Below are 26,257 nucleotides of genomic sequence, written 5' to 3'. Positions count from 1 at the left end.
AGATCAAAAGCTTTCCGTAAAAAAAACCACCTGCATATCTTGAGGACTTTTTTTTTGCACAAATATGAAAAAAGTATTTTTTTAAAAGCCCAGATTTTGTTGTGACAAATAAAGCCCATTTTTTTATTTTTATTATGGACAATGGCAAATGTAGTATATTGGGCTGTGGTGTTTCCCTATCGAACAAAATCGTTCGGTGGGATAAAGTTTTCGTTTATGATTGAAAATGTATTTTTTATCTCTAATGAATAAAGTTTTCGTTTATCTCAAAAAAAATCGTTCGGTGGGATGATCGCTGATACCGAACGACTCGTTCGGTGGGTCGATCGCTGGTACCACGTGTGTGGCGATGCTCTCCCCACCCGAACGTGTGGAAGATATCAGGGTCCAAATTTTAACCAAAGCTTTCTTATCCTATTCAGACCACTGGTAAATATATCAACCCCAACTCCTACATAGATTTTTTCAAACTAAAAATTGGAATAGAAACCAACCAAACTAAATGTGGATGGAAATCTCATAAAAATCTTGGAAATAATTTTTTCGGATAATTATTCAAATATCTAGAACTAGGATAAGTTAGTAGACACCCTTTTGTGTTGATGAATAATTCTCCGCCGATCTTACGAGCTATATGTAGTCGTGAACTACTGTACAGAGAAGGGTGATATCTGAAGGGATCTTGTCGGCGATGAAGATGACACAATGATTTTACCTAGGTTCAAGCCTCCGGATTGGTAACAGCCCCGTCCCCAGCCGTAATCGAGAGCACTGGTGATATTCAGGAGAGTGGAGGGGCGGGGGCGGGAATGCGGAAGCAAGTTCACAGACAAGGTCGAGATCCATTCGTCACCCACTCCTCCACAGCCGCCACCACATTATCCTTCATCTCCATAACTACTCACTATTAGGTTAATCCTGGGTGCTCCAAGATTCCACCATAATTCGCGAGATTCTAAGAATAGTTTTTAACTTCAGCTTAAAGACCATTCTACAATGTCTCTTATGTTCATGGCGATTGCGACACGTGAGTAGTGCTCTGGAGCTAAAGGTGGATGCGTAATCTTGCAACTCCCCCATAATCCGCGAGATTGTAAGAATAGTTTTCAGCTTAAAGATCATTCTGTAATTTCTCGTGTGTTCATGGCAATTGCGGCACGTGAGTGTTTTTTTAGGGAACTAAAAACTTTATTGATCAACTAGTTCCGGAGCAATGATTACAGAGTCATGCGGCTTAAGTAACCACGTATATCTACCAGTATCTAAGTACAAAGATATTCTCTAAACTATCAGCTTCATGATTCCTTGATCTACTTTCATGAATGAAATTGCACTCCTCGAAATCTTGTGCACAAATTCTGATCTCCCTTACAATAGCTTGGCGTGCACCTCCAGTGTTTGCCTTTACATCATTAATTACCTGAAGGCAGTCCGATGAGACCAGAATCCTTTTAAGCATTAAATCATCAGCGGTGGCCAAAACTTAATTCCCGCACTGCTAAGGCCTCCAAAATCGTCGGGTCTGAAATTCCTGCCCAGGAGATCGAAGAAGACCCTAAATATTTTCCATATTCATTCCGACAAACAACCACAACTGCTCCTCGATCTCCATATGTACAGAAGTAGCTCCATCTACGTTACATTTAGTGATTCCCGGAGGTGGACGAATCCAGGTTTGACTCGCCGGCTTGGGAGGCTGGGTAGCTGATGATGTTGGAGCAAGAGCCTCAAGTTCTACGATGAAGCGCTTGATGAACATATGTGTTGACATGAGTGGCTGGAACACATGTTTGTAGATTGATTTCCGACGCGCATGCCATATCGCCCACAAAGTCACAGCCATGTACGTAAATCCACATGTGGTAAAGAGTCATGCATAGTGAACAGCCATAACTTTGCATTTTCTTCTCTGGTCATTATCATGTGCTCCAGCATCTCTTCGTTTGCCAAAGCCCACACTGATCTTGAAGATGAGCAGTCAAGTAATGCGCGGCGCCAAGATTCTGGCTGCCCGCACGTGAGTCTCGCAACCCATGTATGTGTTGGTGGGATCCAAGATGTGCATGGCTACTTCCCAGATGGGCCTTTTCTTTCGTTTTTCTCCAAGTCGGTTTTGCCATGATGTGTCTTTTATTTTCCTCTCCTCTAAGAGCATCTCCAACAGACACGTTAGGTTAGCCGCACTGAAAAAAGTGATTATTGCGCACGCGTAACCAAAACTGACGCTCCAGTAGATGCGCTAAAATCTCGCACGCTGGGGAAAACGGTATCGCGCGCGCTGCAAAATCTGGGCTGCTGCAGGCAGGACTGCCGGATTGGGTGCTGTGTTTTTGCGCTTCTGGTAAAGCAAAACACCAGCTCAGCGCCCTAAAACGCTATTTCGACGCTGTAAAAAAAAAAAATAGCGCGCCGCACAACCGTGCATCTGTTGAAGATGCTCAAGTCAATTAAGTTTACCATGTTGAATACGTGGGATAGCAAAGCCTTGCTAGGTCGGTCGCTCAAGTAAGGGTCCCAGGCCGGCGCACATACGGGAAATACGGTATACACGTCACAAGAATACAAACGTATAACTTTCTCTCGACATTAGACACCTTCATCATTTACTAATTTTTTAACACAGTACAGACATGAGCACACATATATACGCGCATACACTTACCCTTATGACCACACATGCACATCCTATCCCTATGAGCACCTCCGAGAAACTGAGCCAGCATATCATCCTGAGACTTTACAAGGTCATCATAGACGCCTCGTAGTCAACGAGAATATCTCCTCCCATTGAACATGCATCGCCGAAAATCCTGAAATAAATCCAGAATAAATGCGAGCACCAGGACTTGGACCCTAGTGGGCCGAGACACCACTATCCTCCTAACCATCCAACCACAAAAAAAAGTTACCACCAAAATTTTCTAGACCAAGAGAAAGAGGAGTTTGCCCACTAGGACCGATAGTGACCCCAAGTTATCCTCTTCCCAAACTCTACCATTTTTCAGTTGGGCAATATAAAAAAAACCCGAGAGTTTTGACTTATGGATCATCAGAATCTCTAGTTGAACATATTCAAAAGTCAATTTACCAAAATGCGATAATGTCCACATGTACCATCTCTGCAGCTCGTCCTCAAGGCATCCTAACTGAAAAGAGAATAAAAACTGGCATGCACACTCCAAGACCAGCCACAGTTCACGACATATTTAAACCACTCCAAAATACCGATTGAGGAACATGCCAATGCCCAGGATGAAGCTTATCCCCAGATTCCAATCATTCCATAACAATGCCAGAGCACATTGGTTTAAGCTTACAAGCCCGCCATTCATTCAGTTCAAACTTCAAAGTAAGCATTCTCAGGTGAACACAAGATTTCAGATTCCAGATCAGTCTAGGCATAATGATCCAGAATTCTAACTTCCAAAAGATATAATTCATTCGAAGTTAAGAGGGCATAACGTTGCATCATGCCATCGTTTTTTACATACTGAATTGATGAAGGAATCAACCATTGTACTGAATTCAACAGCGCACAAGTATCCCATCACCGCCACACTTTTTGCCCAAACTGTGACTGAGGAAGTGCATCAGCAAATCCTAATATACCCAAACTTCTCAAGGAATTCCCCCCAAAATGAGATTTCAGGAAAGTACCACCATTAGCTTCCTAATCCTCCAAAATAACTCTGATTTGACATTTTCGAGTAACCTGCAAACCAAAATATAAACATGAGTCTCGTCGAGATCTTTGTCATGATTCTGAAAACAAATACATACTCCCTGCGTCTCAAAATTCTTGTCTTAGATTTGTATAGATACGGATGTATCTAATACTAAAACGTGATTTGATACATCCGTATCTAGACAAATCTAAGATAAGAATTTCGGGACGGAGGGAGTACTAGAGACATCAAAATACTGGCATGGAGAGAACACCTGACATAAACAAAAGATTTTTGTTCCTTTAATTTCTTCGTGGGCTCAATATAAACACACGTAAACACAAACATGAGTTGAGAAGTACACAACAGCACAAACAGATTCCAGTTCATACTGCTTTAGAGCAATTACAAAATGAGATGCCATCTGCAGACTGCAAACATGCATTGTTTACTCACTGTTGCAGCCAAAATTATGACATGGTCTTATGACAAAGTAGCTATTAAGTTTCATGCACTAACCAGAAGACCAAAAGTCCAAAACTGATGGAGAAGGTTGGGCAATCCACCTATACTTCAACACCCCCTCTAATGCATGACATGATAAGGCCTAAACGTGGATAGAAAGGGGTGAACCCAAGGTTGGGTAATCCACCTATACTTCAACCACTGGTAGAGAATAGGCCTTTAGTCCCGGTTCGCAAAGGCCATTAATCCCGGCTATGCAACCGGGACTAAATATGCGCGACTAAAGGCCCCCCCTTTAGTCGCGCCTCTTACGAACCGCGACTAAAGGCCCGTCCACGTGGGCGCCAGGAGTCCGTCGGGGCGGAGGACCTTTAGTCCCGGTTCTCGTGGCTAACCGGGACTAAAGGCCTCCTCCGCAGGTTTAGGGTTTTAGCCCCCCTAAACCTGGTTTTTTTGCGATTTTTTTTATTTTCAAATTTCTGAATTATTTTAACCTCTAATCTCTAATCACCACCCCTCATCACTGCTCAATTTATCCTCTAATCTCTAATCACCCCTCATCATTCTAAATCATCTAACTTCCCGGACGGTCACCCATCCTCTCACTACTCCAGCCTGAGCACGCTTAACTTCCGGGTTCTATTCTCCCTCGTTTCCAAGTCTGCACTTGTTGTTTTCCTGACAATAGTAGGATGTCAATTCTATTAACCCTCAGGAATTTAGCTTGAGCATGAAGTGGCACATTTCACTGTTTGAGTTTGAAACTATTGTTTTAAAAAACAATAATTATTTAGTAACACTAATATTTCTGGAATAATTAGTTTGACCATTGTTTGACCACAGTTTGACCAGATTTGACCAAAATTTAAAAAAACTGAAATAATTATTTAGTAACACTAATATTCTAGAATAATTAGTTTGACCACAGTTTGACCACAATTTGAAATTTTTTGAATTTTTTTGCCTCTCCATATCTTAAAAGCCCCGTATCTTTTTTTCTGTTAGGTTTTTGAGAATTTTGAAAATGTTTAACGGGGTTCGGATGTAACTTTTCGAGTAGATGATTTTTCATATAAAAAACTTTTTCATCCGAGTTCGTATGCAAAAGTTATGCCCATTTTAAGAAATTCCAGAGAGATTTTGCAAATAAAGTCGAAATTCATATTTGTTAATTTTCCCAACAACTAGACCACATATCACATGAGAAACTTATTTTATTTTATTTTATTGACATTTCCATCATTTTCTTTTGGTTTTTCTAAAACTAAAAAGGCGGTCCAGGGGGGTAGAGTTTGATGGGCCCTTTAGTACCGGTTCGTGCCGTGAACCGGTACTAATGCCTCAAATCCCATTAGTACCGGTTGGTGGCACCAACCGGGACTAAAGGACTAACCTTTAGTCCCGGTTGGTCTGGCCAACCGCGACTAAAGGCCTTCGGGCCAGCCTGAGGACCTTTAGTCCCGGTTGGCCAAGCCAACCGGGACTAAAGCCCCTCCCGTCCGCCAGCCGTCGACCGAGCGCGCTGGGCCCAGATAGTTGGTCGCGGGTCTCCTCCCGAACCGCGACTAAAGACCCTTTTTTCGCGGTTTGATTATTTTAGGGACTAATGGGGGCGTATGGAAGCCTCTTTTTCTACTAGTGAACACCCCCTTTAAATTACGGAAGCGAGATTTGAACCCCAAGAGTAGTAGAGCCAAAAGGTCCAAACTCATGGGGAAAGTTGGTCAATCCACATATACTTCAACAGTAGCAAGAACAAGCAGCAAGTTTAGGTAAGATCATAAGATCAGTAGGTGTTAATAATATATTAATGATGAAAAACAATGGATCATGCATAACCCCTTTGATGTTTCACACTCCAAGTTTAACTTTGTAATAATAAGTCATGCCTGGTGAATCAGAAAAGTGCACCACAATAGGATTTGGGCTGTGATGAATAATACTCCCTCCTTTTCAAAATAAGCTAAAATCACGACACTTATTTTGGAACGGAGGGAGTACATGAAACAAGGAGAGCTAGTTACGAGAAAGTACCATAAGAAAGATTAGCCGGTGCACTTCATTTCAACAGTTCTATTTCGACATGCAAATTCTCCCTTTTGACAGTGTTTGGCGATACCTCACTTTTACGGGTGTTTTTCTTGCTCCAACCTGCAACAATGAAAGCAAGAACTTAAACAACTATAACACCGTATACATTTCTCTGCATAGTATAAATGACTTGAAATGGCAAAGGAGAATGAGACATTGGACAGATTACAGTAACTAGATGAATAAAATGCATATAGACATACAAATATCCAATCAAACAAACAAACAAATACACATGTTCCCTAGTCTGCCCTGATACACAATATGGATGTGGTGACATCGAAAATTTCAGAAACAGGGATACAAACAACAATGCGCTGGTATAGAAATATAGAAACAACACTGAAATGATAATAAGGTGGCACACAAGCTCCATATAACAGCATTGAGAGGGAAGGTGCGCACGGCAAGATACCTTCGAGCTCCCAACAGCAATTTTTGGGGAGACACGTCTGGGTTGTGCATGAGAGGAAGCACATACATATTAATAATATGTTCTACATATTTAATATAGACACGATTTCGATACTGAGCAGAGGATGCAGCAGGTATCACAACTCAACACAAAGATGATAGGCTGATATATAAAGGCAACTTATTTTGGGACGGAGGGAGTATATATAAAGGCAACAAAAGTGATAATAATAGGTAGTCACAAGGGCCATGCGACATACTCCCTCCGTTCCATATTACTTGTCGCTGATTTAGTAGGGAGTAGCTGCTACTAGGATAAGAGGTGGCAGGTTCTAATTAGATTTAAAGGGCAGCAGAACCAGAAGATGAACAGACTAGAACATACTCAGCCTTTCACTTGAGCTATATTCCATCCACACCCTATTCTTCCTATCTGCGCTTATTTTGTTTCTAGTACTGGTGGATCACAACAAAAAGACTCCAAGCACTACCCTCCCTCAAATTCACCTCAATTTTCCCCCACTTTTCCTAAATTCTAGCACAATCAGTGCATGGGGAGGATCCTACATGAGCCTCCAAGGCTCCAAGCACATAATTTCACAAGACACTTTAAAATGAAATGTGTCCAATGGACCAATCTAACAGTTGTATAGTGATGGTATACTTGCTTTCACCACTTCCAGGACTCAAGCAAATGTGAATGTTACCTGCAGATGGAACTTGGCTTGACTCCAGCCACGTCGGGAGCACACATGGTAGTAGGGGGAGATCGGGCACAGCTATAGCTAGACCAGAAATCCCAGTTATCTTCTTAGTAACCATATCGACGCCAAGAATTTTGTCGCCGCAGGCAAGGTACACGATGTTGGCTTTCAGTGGGTTGATGGCGGCAATTGCCAGCATTTGCTCCAAGGGTGCCGAACAGAGGAGTGCATCATCCCAAATTGGAGCAAACGCCGTCTCATGGTCCAGCGTCCAGGAGCTGTCCCCGTCGTCGAGCGAGAAGAAGCTGATCACATACGGCTTCTCCTTGGACACCTCGACGTAGCGCATCTTCCCCTCGCTGACCCCCATGCGCCGGTGGCTGCCCAATGTCCTCATCGACGCCATGCCGTTCAGGTCAGGGAGCTCGTTGCCTCTCGGCAGCTGGACGGACCGGAGCTCCGGACGGTCGCTGAGGGGGTCCACGGAGATGGCGCCCCAGCTGTCGTCGATCCACCACAGGCGGTCGCCGAAGGCCACCACGGCGTTGCCGATGTCCATCTTCCGCCCAGCGGGCAGCGGGGACGGCAAGCCCGTCACTTTGTCCCACTTCCCCGTCTCCGAGAGAAACCGGCGCATGACGAAGCCCCCCTCGCCCTCCTCCCGGGCTCCGACAGTAAACATCTCTGCCACCGCGTACCTATCAGGCGACCCGTCGCCGCCCTGGGACTGGGTGAGGAGGCCGAGGTGGCGGCAGGCGGAGGTCCTCTTGGTGCCGTCGAGGTCCGGGAGGCGGTACAGCTCGCCGTGAGCGGGTTGCAGACGAAGCGGACCACCTCCGGGTCCACGTCCGTGCCGGCCCAGGAGAGGCTGCGCAACTGGGAGGACAGGGGGAGGGCGTCGAGGCCGCCGAGGGCGTGCGCGTCGAGGCGGGCGTGGCAGAAGCGCACGAGGAGGAGGCCGTCGGAGCTGGCGGCGGCGACCTGGCCCGAGACGAACCCGAGGTGCGCGGGGAAGGTGAGGCCGGCGACGGGCGGGGGCTCGCAGTCGCCGGCGCTGAAGGTCACGCCCGGCGCCGGCGCCCCGGACTCGTCCACCGACGCGCGCTGGATCAGGGCCCACGGCGGGCGCGGGCGGGAGCGCGCCGTGCAGAGGGAGCGGCGGAGGCCGGCCGCGGCGCCGGGCAGGCGGCGGATGTTGGCGCTGCCTCTCGCAGCGCTGCTTCTTCTTCTCTACCTTGCAACTCTCTCAGCTCAAGGATTCTCTCGAGAAAACATGCAAGTGCTAGAGGTAGAAGGGAAACCGTTTAAAGCCGGCGCACCGGCTGAAAATTCAGCCGGTCTCTTCCGGTCACGCAGCTCACGCTCGCTCTCTCGTATACAGCAGCCACGTGCAAAGCTGGGGCCACCAAGAATTCACGTCTCCTTTATATCCTTATCTTTTCACAGCTCCATACAACCACTCATTTGCATCTCGTCTTCCATCACACACAACGAGCGAGATCTCATCTATTCTTCTCCTTTCTGCTCGCCGGCTACGGAAGCCATGCCACTACTGTGCCACCGTGTCTTGTTCAACGCCGGCGAGGTAGTCATCGTCACGCTCCTATCCAGCCGCACCGCGGACCACTCGGAGCGGCCGGAGGTGCGGGGACCCCGGGCGCCGTGCTGCGACGAGCAGTGGGAGGTGTTGGACCTCGAGCGGACGAGCTGCGACGGGCTTCTCCGGCGTCGATTGGCAGCTTCGACCCAAGCAACAACCTTCTGCATCCGGTGCTGGAACCAGCGAGTCCCGGTGCTACCACCGGCTGCAGCGATGCTGGAACCAGCTCGACGGCAAGCTGCAACCCGGCTGCGTCGAGTGCTGGAACCAGCGATCTCCGATGCTACTACCGGCTATGTCGGGTGCTGGAACCAGCTTTATTTTTTGCTGGAACTTGCTAATTTTTTTGCTACATGTCTTCTTTTTTGATTTTTGCTTCCTGTGATTTTGCCTGGAACTGGACGTGCCTCGCACCGCCGACGTCGTTTTTTTGCTGGAACCAGCTTTTTATTTTGCTGGAACTTGCTACATTTTTTCCTACATCGACTTCTTCATTTTGGTGGTGATGGGTGGTGTTTTTGCTACAACCCGCGACTACAAAAGTTACAACCGGTGAGCTTTTTTGCTACGATGGTGACGGGGTGGCGGTACCGGCGAGCTATTTTTGCTGGAACCACACTCTCTTTTTGCTACGATTGGCTATTTTTTTGCTGCTGCTGCGAGTTAGTACTTTTTTCTACAAGCTCGTTGTCGGCGTGTTACGACCGGCGACCGACGCCACCGGAGCTGCGGCCGTCTCCATGGGGACCTGCAATAGCTGGCGCACGCTGCTGCATGGACGACGGCGAGAAACACAGGAGGCGGCAGCAGCGACGCCGACTTGCTGGGACGACGACGACTGGCGGCGGGGGAGGCGACAGGTGAGACTCGCCGGGCGGTGCTTCGAGGCCCCGGGCACGTCGCTAGTCCATGGCGGCGCGGTGGAAGCTTTTTTTTTTCTGAAAAGGAGATGACATCTGAATGGAGGGAGGGGAGAGAATCGTGTGGCTACGTGACGTTTGATCGGACGATGCTGGTGCGACCGGCCCAAATTTCGGCCGGCGCACCGGCGCCTATCACTCGCCGAGGTAGAAGAAGAGTACATAGAAACTTTGTGGCACCGCACAACTTGTGACTTTTCGGTTTCTCTATTCTCTTGGCTCGATGCACTGGGATTACAAAGCTTAAGTAGCCAGACTAACCTTGTCTAGCACGCACCCACTAACCACTACCTATCATGCACACACGCATACACTCTGCATGGAACACACACGGTCAAGCCACACACCGGCTGATCCGATTAATACTCAACACTAACAGCAAACACACGTAGAACTTGAGTCACTTCCAAGTTTCAGTTGACCCGGCGCATGCCACAACTAACTGCGTCCGTTTCTTTCTCCATCTCCAACTGCCACGCAACTCGGACGCTCGGACTCCACGGAGTAATACGCATGCAGCTAACACATCCATGAAGACTGCTAACAAACCCAACGGCACATGCAGCACGGCGCCATGCGACGCACAACTTGACATGACTAACTGGCCGTGCACATGCTGCCTGGCTAACTACCACTAGCTTTCATACACACACTGATCTCATCTATGTGAGTGTATGACCGCAGCTTAGTGGATGAACATGACACTAAATAAATATGATGAAAAAACAAAACAACAAGGTTAATTCTAACAGCGGAGCATTCTGCCGCGGGTGGGGCGGCTCGGTGCCGGTGCGGTGGTGGCGGTACGGTGTACAGACCGGAGTGGAGGAGGGTTTTTGGAGTGGGAGCGCGCCGAGCGCGGGGGAGGTGGGTTGCGGGTTTAGGGTTCACGCGAGGACTGCTGTGGACTGGTTCCAGCGAATGCCCGCCCGGTGCTGGCTGACGTTTTCGGCATTTCCCTCTCTTCCCTTTGAGTTTTGACCGAGCTGTCTGTTCGAATTCGCTCCGTGACCGGTCCATCGGTCACGCACGCCACCTCCTGTCCTGTGGGCTGTGGTTCTGCAGAGTAGCATTGTTCTGATCCAAACCGAAATCGAAATTGCTCCATGACTGGAAAACGGAAGAAACAGCGGGCACATGCTTCCTCCGGCCTGCCAAATTACTTGTACATCACGTTAAAAAAAAGAGTACTTCCACGTAATTTGTATACACCTCGAGATGCTACTGTACAATAAAAAAGAAACCCCATAGCCTTCTTTTTTTGAGCTAAAGAAACCGCATAGCCAGGAAACCGCATGGCCAGCCTCAACCCACTCATCAAACAAGTGTGAAAACAGTGTTAGGCCTAGAAAATAAATAAAAACAGTGTTGTGGCCGTGGCAACAGGAGCCAGCCGCGAGAGGAGAATCGACCAGATCCGCGGGAGAGGCATCTCTCATTTTCCAATCGGCCTATCACCCCTTTTCATTAATTTCTTAACGGAAATATTTATCCAGTACAAGTCCAAATAGCCAATAACGAAAAAGAAGAGGAACGGGAAAGGGGAAGCAAGTCATGACTGTTGACGTATAATGTGATGCCTAGTCTCTTTCGTCAGATCGGTCTTTTGGTTGCATTGGCTAGAGCATGCACTTCTACATGATATTGGAGCCAAGAGGTCTTGAGTTCAAGACCCGGCTGACGTAATTAAATTGCAGCACACTTTCGCAAGACCCGGCTGGCGCAATTAAATTACATCCCATTTTTCGGTCCACGTTTAGGTTTGAGGGAGTCACACGTGAGAGAAGGTGTTGACGTATTATGTTCTTTTGGGGACGCCCGGGAGGCCTAAATTGACGCGCTAGTCCGCCGCATCAACGGACGGCTCCCAGTCACTTGAACGGGCCGTGTCGTGGCGTATCTGCTGGTCATCGGCATATCTGCGAACACGGAGGCGGTGCTCGCGTGTGGTGTTGTGGGCACTCGCTGATGGTCCAAAGGGAATTTCCTTTTGGTGTTATGAGGAGGTTCATATTGCCAACTGCATCATCTAGCCTTGATGAGTAATAAGGGACGGACCGGTGGTTTTGTTTCCAGTGAAGTGCATATTTTGCATATGCGAAACTTCGACCTTGTTCTGCTTGTAGTTCGGACGGACAAGAGGCACAGTCCCTCCTTTTCTGTATACAAAAACAATGTTCTTTTCATGTTCTTGAGTTGCTAGAAAGATCCGTGGTGGTAACAAAATTCTTTGGAAAAAGCAGTGTTTCAAGCGGGAACATTTGCTTAACGATTTAGTACGAAAACTGTGCACAAGAATAAAGGTTACTTCATTCTTTTAACATTAATAATTTAACAGTGTGGTCTGAAGTACCCAAGACCCGGAGCAGTGCTTTTTAATTGAATACCAATCGTGTCTCGCCTTCACTTTTCGTTCCTTAGTCATTGGGAAGTGATAGGCGCCGGCAGTCCGGCCGAACAGTTGCGCCGGACTAGCCCCAGCCGCCTGATTTGGTCCCCCTCGATGTCTTCTTCCCCTGAATAAAAATCCACCCCCACCACGGGCCACCACGGGTAGAGCACCGCGCCACCTCCCGGCTCGCTGCTTCCACACCTCAAAAGGCGTGCCTGCCCCCGCCGTCGTGGCCATGGCCGACGAGCTTCGGCGAGGTCCCGCCTATGGCCGTCGGGATTGCAGCACCGCCGCCGGTGGTCCTAGCGTGCGGTCACAATGGATGCAGCTCTAACGCTGACCAGTTCCAGCACGTAGTCATCATGGTTGCAGCACCCATAGTGCCGCCTCTTTCGGCTTGCCGTCGTCGTCGACTTGCAGCGACTTGCACTGCCGCATCCAGCAAAAATTCTAAAAAAGCAACAGAAATCTCCCGTACTCTTTTGAAGCAAAAAAATAGGTGGTTCCAACAAATAGAATTGACGGTTCCAGCAAAAAATTCTTTGTAGCAAAAACTTTAGTAGTGGATTGTAGCAAACAAATTAGCGAGTTCCAGCACGCAGTCATCATGGTTGCAGCACCCGTAGTGCCGCCTCCTCCGGCTCGCCGTCGTCGTCGACTTGCAGCGACTTGCACCGCCGCATCCAGCAAAAATTATAAAAAAGCAACATAAATCTCCGGTACTCTTTTGAAGCAAAAAATTAGGTGGTTCCAACAAATAGAATTGACGGTTCCAGCAAAAAATTCTTTGTAGCAGAAACTTTAGTAGTGGATTGTAGCAAACAAATTAGCGAGTTCCAGCAAAAAACTCCGCTGGTTACAACAAAAGAATCTCAGCAGCAAAAACTGTAGAAGTCGATGTAGCAAAACAAAAAACCAGTTACAACAAAAAATAATGTTGTTTCCAACAAAAAAACGCATAGGCGGCGAGGTTGTAGCTCACTGTCTCGAACGGCTCCAGCACCGCCACCGTCGCGGGGATGCAGCCCTCACGGCAAAAATTCGGAGTCGTGGTGGCCATGGCCGGTGTTTCAGACATGAACGACAGTGAGAGGAATTGGAGATGAGGGCGGAAGACTTGGAGTATGTTAGGTCGTGGGATAGAGGCTGCTAGCTGCGGTGGTCGGGCCGGCGTCACGGTAGACAGTAGTCAGGGACTGCAAGTGCGAGAGAGGAGATGGGCGAGAGAGACGAAAGGAATTGGAGAAGAATGAGTGGTCGACGGTTTCCTCCAAAGAGATAAGGATGAAAAGAGATAAGAATGAGTGGCTGTAGTTAAAGGAGGACCGACAGATGGGGACGCGATCGAACGATTCGCGAGGGACCGGCATAACACTCGGCCGGTCAGCCGAGTGGAAACGTTTACCTTAGTCATTTTTACAACAGCAAGAGAGCATATTTCTTGGTCAGTCAATAATGCAGAGGTTATACGGCACAATCTTCTTTATTTATCAAAAACAAGAAAAGATATTTTTTAGGGGAGAAAAAGAAGAAAAGATGATCCTGCACCATTTTGTTCAACCATAATCTCTGATGGGCCTTGTGCAGAAGATTGTGAAACGAAGGGCCCTATGGGCAGTTCAATCGGGAACAGTCCTTCTATTCCGCTACTAAAAAAAGGCCTTGTATGCCACGTCACGTTCAATTCTTTCAAACGAGTTTGACCCGATTAGGCTTCTGAATATACTCCTTCACAACATAACAGCAGCACATGGCCGATTTCAAATAATGAAAATCACAAAGCACGGAACGATCTTTACTTTCTCGTGAAGCAATACAACCTCAACCTATTTTTGGCTTGATACTTGGCTAACGCAGCTACCGCTCGCTCACACCTTCCCGAACCTATTCTCCCACTCCCTTGTTCCACTAGTTAGGGTGGCAAATATCATGCGTTTCGGTTTAGACTATAACCTGAGGAATCGTTTAACCTTTGTGGCCACACAAGAATTGGTTTCGCTTTTGTCTTTGCTGCAGGACTTCATGCCATCGCCAGAACACGATGAACGCTTTCTCCTGGGGGGCAGCCGCTTCTCCATCAAAGAAGCCTATGCTGTTCTTCTACGCGAGCCGGACAACGACTTAAATTCAACCCTCATTTGGCGCTCGCGTGTGCCAAACAAGATCAAGATTTTCGCATGGCTCCTCTTCCGGGACAGACTAAACATGCGTGCAAACCTCGTCCACAACCATATCATCACTGACCCGGCATGCCCGCGATGCCGGGCTCTACCTGAAGACGCCAGTCATCTCTTCATCTCATGCCCATATGCGGCCCGCATATGGCAGCGACTCGGCATCACCCCCACCTCCCCTGCCATCACTGAACTTTGGTATGCCCAACTCCCACCGGCCACACAGGACCACGTCTGGCCCTTTCTGCTTCTCACGATCTTGTGGAAGATATGGGAGGCACGGAATGATAAACTGTTCAGATCGCTTGATAGACGTTCTACCTATACATGCAAACTAATCCTTTCAGACCTTGACCTTTGGTCTCACCGGCTTCTCAAAACCGGTGACAGGGAGGCCGTCTCCTTGTGGCGGTCTTTCCTCTCTGCTCGATGTTCTTTGCCTATGTAACTCTGTAACACAGCTTGCTGTGACTCTTTTGAGTAATATATTCAGGTGGGGGAGCTCCCCCCGGTGATTCTCTCTCAAAAAAACCTTTCTATGTGCTCGTCGTGGATACAAGCAAGATGGATCTAATGCCGCTTGTCGGGCTTATCATCTCCTTGGTATCCTGTACAGGCTCACTCGTGTCCATCACCTTCACCTGCCGGCTCCTCTATGTCGTCATCTACAAATGCAGAAACAACGGCTCGGACTCCCCCTCCCCCTCCAACGACGGCGAAGGCCCAGGCTGTTACGACGAGGAACAGGGTGCCATCAGCGAGGGAGAAGGCGATGGCGAAGGCGGCACGGGTACCGGAGGCGACAGATGCTGCATATGCCTGGAGCAGATGGCGGACGCGGACGGTGGCATGTGGTGGTCGCTGCGAGTGGCCCTATGCATGGAGCAGCTGATGCTGGACGCGGAGAGATCCCGCCCGCTATGCTGTGGCCACGTCTTCCACGCCGGCTGCATCGACTAGTGGTTGAAGACGGGCCGCACCTGCCCGCCGTGTCGGACGCCGCCATGGTTTTCAGCACCACCACGAAAACTTGGCAATGAAGATGTTTTGTTTTGCCTTATTATATTTTGTTCTTTTGTGGGGTTTTCCTTGGGTTATCTTGGTAATGCATAGATTGTTAAACATGTCAGTTGTACTACATGTTATGTCACGAACCAAGAGGTAGACTTGGCGTCCACGTTGGGTTGTTAGGAAGATCTAACTATTGTTTTATAGTTTTGCTAAAGCACATCTAGATGTGCCCTAACAGCATGTTTGGTTGGGGGTAATTAGAGCTAGGAAATGAGAATTGAAGGGGTACGAGACATGAAATTTATTGTTTGGTTAGGGGGATTGGGAGTTCAAGGAAATAGTCATGGGACTTGAGACTCCAACTCTCACTGTTTTATTATCAGGGGAGGGGGTGGGAGTTGGAAGGAAATTGTTTTAGTGAGTCAATCTTAACCCTTCATCATAACTTATGTTAATTTTCACTACTAGGGAAAAGCCTAGAAGTAGCGCAGGTCTGAGGGCTATCAGTAGCGTGGGGTACCGCGCTACTGATATGGCGCTACAGCTAACACTTAGCAGTAGCGTGTTCCTACACGCGCTACTGTTATAGCTACTTAGCAGTAGCGCCTTCCATACAAGCGCTACTGCTAATCTAACTAGTAGTAGTGTTTTTCGTGCCCCGCGCTACCACTATTCTGTTTTTTAGTGCATTTATACGCCATTATACAAATTTTGATAAAGTACCAATTAAGAGGTTGTTATATCATTATGTCCATGATGAATTAATATATCATTGTGAGGAAGAAACATGAATTAGATTCATTTGGATGAATCAAAAGTTGAATTAGGACAACGATCCTACTAATTCAACTTTTGGTCACTTTTGATCCATCCACATGAATCTAATCCGCGTTCCTTCCACCTATGATATAATAACTAATCATGATCATAATAAAAAATCATCATGATAATCATGATCAACATCATCATCATATTAATATAAAAACTCTTGCATCATATCATCACCAACAACACTAGCTAATAATCATCATAGTCATTACCACCAACACTATTTAATCATCATAGTCATAGTGTAGCTATCTAATCACCACCAACACTAGCTAAGAATAATCATCATAGTCATTACCACCAACACTAGCTATTTAATCATCATAGTCATAGTGTAGCACATCATCATCTCCAAACTCATTCTAGCTAGCTAATCACTCCTGCTGCTCTCTCTCAGGTAAAATAACATAGAACATGTGTAGCACTCCTGCTTCATCATATTGGAGAACGCAGATGAACCTGTCTCCTAATTGTGGGCCGCGCTTCTGATTGCTGCCCCCTAGTACTTCTCTGCTGCGATCCTTCACAATTTTACTCCAGTCATTGACTATTAAGACTTGCTTGCTTCGAGAAATCCTGAATGCACTCATGTGCAATGTAGGATGTCTTGGCCGTAAGCTAACCATTGTCATGCGACCTTTAGGCTCGATCCAATGAGGCACAACTATCATCGGGAGTCCCTGTTGAAGAACATCGTAGTAATATACTTAGCAATGAAGTTTAGCTTAAAAAATAATGCATGCAAAAGATGCACTGAGGACAAATAGTAAAAATCTTACCATCTTTCCTAAATATTTGTGACCGTAGTTCAATACGCACAATAGTGGTCCCACATTTTGAGTACTAACATTTCGAAGTCCCGGAAAATAACCTGTCTTGACAGTATAAGATCCTCAAGCCATGAAACATAATGAGTTATCTCCTCGCAGTTTAGTTCAACACCGAGACAGTAGTAGGTGCTGTCTACCAAGCACTGGACATGTTTGCTTGAATGGAAATAATTGTCAATAGAAATTAGTTGTCAATTATTTTTAAATAAACAATATCCGAGACATAAATATGGTTGAGAAACTCACATAATGGTAGAACTGGAGACGTCTGCACATCGACCCAGATGTCGATATTACCTTCAATTTCATCTCCCAGACGAATATCAAAGGTGATAAGCATATCAGGCTCAAATGCATAAGCCTTGCATAGTGCTCTCCAATTTTTGCATTCAAAATAGGTGTAGGTGTCTGCATTGTACAATTTTACGGCAAAAGTATAATCATACTTGGTCCTCAAGTGAACTCTCTTTACCTCCATACTTTCCATACTACTGAAACCAATCTTATCCAAGACATAAATTCTTGCATGGCAGGGATACGCTAGTAGAATAGTAAAAAATAAAAAATTATAAGTTGAAGCAAAAGAAGCAGAAGTCATGCTTAATTACGAAATAAGACTTGTCGTTATGACTTACTGTATCCACTTCGAAGGTCTCATCCAGCTTCATGCTGAAGCGCCTACCACCAACTAGATGAGGCCTGTCGCACAGGCCGCGCTCGTCTTCGCAGTATTTGCACATACCGAAATCCTTTTCGTCGTCAGACATTTCCAATGTTCATAGTTGAAACATTAATTGAAAATATATCGAAGGCAACTACCAGGAAACTCAACACATAGACCACTATTACTCAATATGCAATGGGTTGACTTTAGATCTGTCGAGTCTTCCTTCCTAAACTCTCATCTCACGTATATGGTGGGCACTCCCTCTCTGATATTGCGACCGTCGGTGATGGTCGCTACTCCTCCTTTCCCTTGTGCATTACAAATATCTAGCACAAGGAAAAGAAGGAGAAGCGACCTCCACGACAACAGTCGGCATTCTTCTTCTCTCATATATGGTGAAGACTCTCCCTCACCGATTTTTTGACTGTCATGTATGGAGCCCCGACAGACTTAAAGTTAACTCAAAGTGTCATTTAATTATCTTTCTAGCAAATCCGGGGCACTCGATATTTCCTACATATTCTAGCACAAGTCATGCTTAAATTCATGGAAAAATCTGGCATGACCTTTGCTAAAATAGGACATACTGAGCGCTTGAAATTTGTCGGAACGGAAATGAATCAACACACCGGCAAAACATAGGCCACGTGGATTTTCCCTGCGATACAAAGATGTCCATACACATACGACGATGCTTAAACTTGCAATTCCATCCGAATCAATTATCATAAGCATTCGCACATGAGCTCACCGACTAAATACCCTAATTCTACTCTATTCAACACACCGAGGAGTAGAGAAGGAGGAGGTGGACTTTTAGCTCACCGACTCGGGTGTAGAGGAAGTAGCTAGAGGTAGCTCGGATGACGATCACTCCATGGAGACATGACTCTACAAAGCCTGCATATTTCACCGAGTGAAAATTTTAGATCATCAAATCTCATATAGCATTCTTTGATGACAAAGTGATAATGACATAAAAATAATTAAATTTTCCAATACATTTCTATATTGAAAAACAAAATTACAAAAAAATTCCAATACACATTTTTATATTACTAAAATTACAAACTATGTCTAAAACATCCTACTTCTACCCCTAACATTGACTAAAAATACCTTAGTGAAACCCTATGTCTCAAACATCCTAGTTCTAGCCCTAACATTTAATAAAAATACCTTAGTGAAACTAGTTCTATTAATAAACCTAACATAACTAAATTAAGCACTTACTAAAGTCTATTGTATTGAAAAATACAGTAAAATAAACTATGTGAAACTAGTTCTATTAATAAACCTAACACAACTAAATTAAGCACTTACTAAATTCTATTGTATTGAAAAAACAGTAAAAAAACTACATTATCAGTGAGGAGAGATGGAGGGAGGTAGGAGGGAGGAAGGGGTGGGAGGAGGGAGAAGGAGGAGGGAGGAGAGAGGAGGAGGGGCTAGGAGGCCGAGGGAGGAGGGGCTAGGAGGCCGAGGGAGGAGGGGGTGGGAGGAGGGAGGAGGAGGAGGAGGGAGGAGAGAGAAGGAGGTGGGAGGAGGGGGAGGAGGGCAGTGGGAGGAGGAGGAGGAGTGTTGGGGGGATGAACCCCGCGCAGGCAACGAAACCCGGATCCTTTTCAACAACGGGGCCAACATTGCCCCTTAAGCCGGCTCGTGCTTGGCCGGGTCGCTCGACCCGGCCAAGCCCCTCGACACGGCCTAATCCTCGACCCGGCCAGACTCCTCAACTCGGCCCCAACAACCAACTCAAGACTTCCCCAACAAGCCAGCTCCACCCTTGGCATGTTCTCCAACCCGGCCGAGGGTCAGCGGCCGTCCCATCCCAGCCGTACGATGGGATGAGTCTCCACCTACCGATGATGAAGACAACAGTGCCCCGCCCATGCCTCTGGTCAGCCGGGCGTGGCAACAGTGCCCTCCACCTACCCGCTGACCAGGGCTGGCGTGTGTTAGAAATATGCCCTAGAGGCAATAATAAATTGGTTATTATTATATTTCCTTGTTCATGATAATCGTTTATTATCCATGCTAAAATTGTATTGATAGGAAACTCAGATACATGTGTGGATACATAGACAACACCATGTCCCTAGTGAGCCTCTAGTTGACTAGCTCATTGATCAATAGATGTTTACGGTTTCGTGACCATGGACATTGGATGTCGTTGATAACGGGATCACATCATTAGGAGAATGATGTGATGGACGAGACCCAATCCTAAGCCTAGCACAAGATCGTGTAGTTCGTTTGCTAAGAGCTTTTCTAATGTCAAGTATCATTTCCTTAGACCATGAGATTGTGCAACTCCCGGATACCGTAGGAATGCTTTGCGTGTACCAAACGTCACAACGTAACTAGGTGGCTATAAAGGTGCACTACAGGTATCTCCGAAAGTGTCTGTTGGGTTGGCACGAATCGAGACTGGGATTTGTCACTCCGTGTAAACGGAGAGGTATCTCTGGGCCCACTCGATAGGACATCATCATAATGTGCACAATGTGACCAAGGAGTTGATCACGGGATGATGTGTTACAGAACGAGTAAAGAGACTTGCCGATAACGAGATTGAACAAGGTATCGGGATACCGACGATCGAATCTCGGGCAAGTAACATACCGATAGACAAAGGGAATTGTATACGGGATTGATTGAATCCCCGACATCGTGGTTCATCCGATGAGATCATCGTGGGACATGTGGGAGCCAACATGGGTATCCAGATCCCGCTGATGGTTATTGGCCGCAGAACGTCTCGGTCATGTCTGCATGGTTCCCGAACCCGTAGGGTCTACACACTTAAGGTTCGATGATGCTAGGGTTATAGGGAATAGATATACGTGGTTACCGAATGTTGTTCGGAGTCCCGGATGAGATCCCGGACGTCACGAGGAGTTCCGGAATGGTCCGGAGGTAAAGATTTATATATGGGAAGTCCTGTTTTGGTCACCGGAAAAGTTTCAGGTGCTATCGGTAACGTACCGGGACCACCGGGAGGGTCCCGGGGGTCCACCAGGTGGGGCCACCGGCCCAGAGGGCTGCATGGGCCAAGTGTGGGAGGGGACCAGACCCAGGTGAGCTGGTGCGCCCCCCCACAAGAGGCCCAAGGCGCAGGGAAAGGGGGAAGGGGGAAACCCTAGGCTCAGATGGGCCTAAGGCCCACCTAGTGGTGCGCCCCCCTCTCTCCCCCTCTGCCCCCCCTAGATGCATCTAGGGCTGGCCGCACCCCTTGGGGGGGAAACCCTAGATGGGGGCGCAGCCCCTTCCCCTCCCCTATATATAGTGGGGGTTTTGGGGCTGCCAGAGACACGAGAACATCTCTCTCTTTGGCATAGCCCTACCCCTCTCCCTCCTCGTCTCTCGCAGTGCTTGGTGAAGCCCTGCTGGAGTGCCACGCTCCTCCATCACCACCATGCCGTTGTGCTGCTGCTGGACGGAGTCTTCCCCAACCTCTCCCTCTCTCCTTGCTGGATCAAGGCGTGGGAGACGTCACCGGGCTGCACGTGTGTTGAACGCGGAGGCGCCGTGGTTCGGCGCTTAGATCGGAATCAACCGTGATCTGAATCGCTATGAGTACGACTCCTTCATCCGCGTTCTTGCAACGCTTCCGCATCGCGATCTACAAGGGTATGTAGATGCACTCCCCTTCCCCTCGTTGCTAGATTACTCCATAGATTGATCTTGGTGATGCGTAGAAAATTTTGAATTTCCGCTACGTTCCCCATCAGTGGCATCATGAGCTAGGTCTATGCGTAGTTTTTATGCACGAGTAGAACACAAAGTAGTTGTGGTCGTCGATTTTGTCAATTTACTTGCCGTTACTAGTCTTATCTTGATTCGGCGGCATCGTGGGATGAAGCGGTCCGGACCGACCTTACACGTACTCTTATGTGAGACAGGTTCCACCGACTGACATGCACTAGTTGCATAAGGTGGCTAGCGGGTGTCTGTCTCTCCCACTTTAGCCGGATCGGATTCGATGAAAAGGGTCCTTATGAAGGGTAAATAGAAATTGGCATATCACGTTGTGGCTTTTGCGTAGGTAAGAAACGTTCTTGCTAGGAACCCATAGCAGCCACGTAAAACATGCAACAACAATTAGAGGACGTCTAACTTGTTTTTGCAGGGTATGCTATGTGATGTGATATGGCCAAAAGGATGTGATGAATGATATATGTGATGTATGAGATTGATCATGTTCTTGTAATAGGAATCACGACTTGCATGTCGATGAGTATGACAACCGGCAGGAGCCATAGGAGTTGTCTTAATTTATTGTATGACCTGCGTGTGAATGAAAACGCCATGTAATTACTTTACTTTATTGCTAACCGTTAGCCATAGTAGTAGAAGTAATAGTTGGCGAGACAACTTCATGGAGACACGCTGATGGAGATCATGGTGTCATGCCGGTGATGAAGGTGATCATGCCGCGCCTCGAAGATGGAGATCAAAAGGCGCAAGATGATATTGGCCATATCATGTCACCTTATGATTTGCATGTGATGTTTGTCATGTTTACATCTTATTTGCTTAGAACGACGGTAGCATAAATAAGATGATCCCTCACTAAAATTTCAAGATACGTGTTCCCCCTAACTGTGCACCGTTGCGCAGGTTCGTTGTTTCGAAGCACCACGTGATGATCGGGTGTGATAGATTCTAACGTTCACATACAACGGGTGTTGACGAGCCTAGCATGTACAGACATGGCCTCGGAACACATGCGAAACACTTAGGTCGACTTGACGAGCCTAGCATGTACAGACATGGCCTCGGAACACAAGAGATCGAAAGGTCGAACATGAGTCGTATAGTAGATGCGATCAACATGGAGATGTTCACCGATGATGACTAGTCCGTCTCACGTGACGATCAGACACGGCCTAGTTTGACTCGGATCATGTATCACTTAGATGACTAGAGGGATCTCTATCTGAGTGGGAGTTCATTAAATAATCAGATGAACTTAATTATCATGAACATAGTCAAAAGGTCTTTGCAAATTATGTCATAGCTTACGCTATAGTTCTACTGTTTAAGATATGTTCCTAGAGAAAATTTAGTTGAAAGTTGATAGTAGCAATTGTGCGGACTGGGTCCGTAAACTGAGGATTGTCCTCATTGCTGCACAGAAGGCTTATGTCCTTAATGCACCGCTCGGTGTGCTGAACCTCAGCATCGTCTGTAGATGTTGCGAAACATCTGACATACACGTTTTGATGACTACGTGATAGTTCAGTGCGTAATGCTAACGGTTTAGAATTGTGGCACCAAAGACGTTTTTGAAACGTCGCAGAACATGTGAGATGTTCCGAAGACTAAAATTGAGATTTCAGACTAGTGCCCACGTCAAGAGGTATGAGACCTCTGACAAGTTTCTTAAGCCTGCAGACTAAGGGAGAAAAGCTCAATCGTTGAGCATGTGCTCAGATTGTCTGAGTACCACAATCGCTTGAATCGAGTGGGAGTTAATCTTCCAGATGAGATAGTGATGGTTCTCCATAGTCACTGCCACCAAGCTATTAGAGCTTCGTGATGAACTATAACATATCAGGGATAGACATGATGATCCTTGAGCAACTCGCGATGTTTGACACCGCGAAAGTAGAAATCAAGAAGGAGCATCAATTGTTGATGGTTAGTAAAACCACTAGTTTCTAGAAGGGCAAGGGCAAAAGGGATACTTCATGAAACAGCAAATCATTTGCTGCTCTAGTGAAGAATCCCAAGGTTGAACCCAAACCCGAGACTAAGTGCTTCTGTAATGAGGGGAACGGTCACTGAAGCAGAACTACCCTAGATACTTGGTAGATGAGAAGGAAGGCAAGGTCGACAGAAGTATATTGGATATACATTATATGAATGTGTACTTTACTAGTACTCCTAGCAGCACCAGGGTATTAGATACCGGTTCGGTTGCTAAGTGTTAGTAACTCGAAATAAAAGCCGCGGAATAAGCGGAGACTAGCTAAAGGTGAGATGACGATATGTGTTGGAAGTGTTTCCAAGGTTGATGTGATCAAGCATCACATGCTCCCTCTACCATCGAGATTGGTGTTAAACCTAAATAATTGTTATTTGGTGTTTGCGTTGAGCATAAACATGATTGGATTATGTTTATCGCAATACAGTTATTCATTTAAGGAGAATAATGGTTACTCTGTTTATTTGAATAATACCTTCAATGGTCTTGCACCTAAAATGAATCTCGATCGCAGTGATACACATGTTCGTGCCAAAAGATATAAAATAGTGATGATAGTACCACATACTTGTGGCACTACCATTTGAGTCATATTTGTATAGAATGCATGAAGAAGCTCCATGTAGATGGATCTTTGGACTCACTCGTTTTTGAAAAGATTGAGACATGCGAACCATGTCAATTGGTATATATGCATGAAGAAACTCCATGCAGATGGATCATTTGGACTCACTTGATTTTGAATCACTTGAGACATGCAAATCATACCACATGGGCAAGATGACTGAAAGGCCTCGTTTTCAGTAAGATGGAACAAGAGAGCAACTTGTTGGAAGTAATACATTTGATGTGTGCAGTCCAATGAGTGCTGAGGTACGCAGTGGATATCGAAATGTTCTTACTTCACAGATGATTTGAGTAGATGCTGAGTGTATTTACTTGATGAAACACAAGTCTGAATTATTGAAAGGTTCAAGTAATTTCAGAGTGAAGTTGAAGATCGTCGTGACAAGAGGATAAAATGTCTATGATATGATCATAGAGATATCTGAGTTACGAGTTTGGCACACAATTAAGAAATTGTGGAAATTGTTTCACGACTAATACCGCTTGGAGCACCATAGTGTGATGGTGTGTCCGAACATCATAACTGCACCCTATTGGATATGTTGCATACCATGATGTCTCTTATCGAATTACCACTATCGTTTATGGGTTAGGCAGTAGAGACAACCGCATTCACTTTAAAAGGGGCACCACGCAATTCCGTTGAGACGACACCGTTTAGAGAAACCTAAGTTGTCGTTTCTTAAAAGTTTGGGGCTGCGATGCTTATGTGAAAAAGTTCAGGCTGATAAGCTCGAACCCAAAGCGGATAAATGCATCTTCATAGAATACCCAAAACAGTTGTGTATACCTCCTATTTCAGATCTGGAAGCAAAAGTAACTGCTTCTAGAAACGGGTCCTTTCTCGAGGAAACGAAAGAATTGAGTGGGAGGATGGTGGAGACTTGATGAGGTTATTGAACCATAACTTCAACTAGTGTGTAGCAAGGCACAGGAAGTTATTCCTGTGGCACCTACACCAATTGAAGTGGAAGCTTATGATGGTGATCATGAAACTTCGGATCAAGTCACTACCAAACCTCGTAGGATGACGAGGATGCGTACTACTTCAGAGTAATGCGTGATCCTGTCTTGGAAGTCATGTTGCTAGACAACAATGAACCTACGAGCTATGGAGAAGCGATGGTGGGCCCATATTCCGACAAATGGTTAGAAGCCATGAAATCCGAGATAGGATCCATGTATCAGAACAAAGCATGGACTTTGGTGAACTTGCCCGATGATCGGCAAGCCATTGAGATAAATGGATCTTTAAGAAGAAGACGGACGTGGACGGTAAGGTTACCGTCTATGAAGCTCGACTTGTGGCAAAGAGTGTTTTCACAAGTTCAAGGAGTTGACTACGATGAGATTTTCTCATCCGTAGCGATGCTGAAGTCCGCCGGAATCATGTTAGCATTAGCTGCATTTATGAAATCTGGCAGATGGATGTCAAAACAAGTTTCCTTACCAGTTTTCGTAAGGAAAGGTTGTATGTGATACAATCAGAAAGGTTTTGTCGATCCTAAGGGTGCTGAAAGGTATGCTAGCTCCAGCGATCCTTCCATGGATTAGAGCAAGCATCTCGGAGTCAGAATATACGCTTTGATGAGATGATCAAAGATTTTGGGTTTATACAAAGTTTATGAGAAACTTGTATTTCCAAAGAAGTGAGTGGGAGCACTATAGAATTTCTGATGAGTATATATTGTTGATCAGAGATGATGTAGAATTTCTGGAAAGCATAGAGGGTTATTTGAAAAGTGTTTTTCAATGAAAACCTGATTAAGCTACTTGAACATTGAGCATCAAGATCTATAAGGATAGATCAAAAAACCCGCTTAATAGTACTTTCAAATGAATACATACCGTGACAAGTTTTTGAAGGAGTTCAAAATAGATCAGCAAAGAAGGAGTTCTTGGCTGTGTTACAAGGTGTGAGTATTGAGTAAGACTCAAGACCTGACCACAGCAGAAGAGAGAGAAAGGACGAAGGTCGTCCCCTATGCTTTAGACGTAGGCTCTACAATATGCTATGCTGTGTACCGCACATGAAGTGTGCCTTGCCATGAGTTGGTGAAGGGGTACAATAGTGATCCGGGAATGGATCACATGACAACGGTCGAACTTATCCTTAGTATCTAGTGGACTAAGGAATTTTCTCGATTATGGAGGTG

At 46.2% G+C, this 26,257-nt stretch overlaps 1 pseudogene; it reads right to left on the bottom strand.

The window, feature by feature from the left end:
* Positions 1 to 3,259: 3,259 nt before the first annotated feature.
* LOC123159528 (uncharacterized) lies at positions 3,260 to 9,106 on the bottom strand (annotated as a pseudogene).
* Positions 9,107 to 26,257: the final 17,151 nt, after the last annotated feature.

Source organism: Triticum aestivum, chromosome 1D (assembly GCF_018294505.1).
Source record: "Triticum aestivum cultivar Chinese Spring chromosome 1D, IWGSC CS RefSeq v2.1, whole genome shotgun sequence".
Classification (NCBI taxonomy): Eukaryota; Viridiplantae; Streptophyta; class Magnoliopsida; order Poales; family Poaceae; genus Triticum; species Triticum aestivum.
The sequence above is the reverse complement of the archived record's forward strand: the minus strand, read 5'-3'. Positions and strand labels throughout refer to the sequence as shown.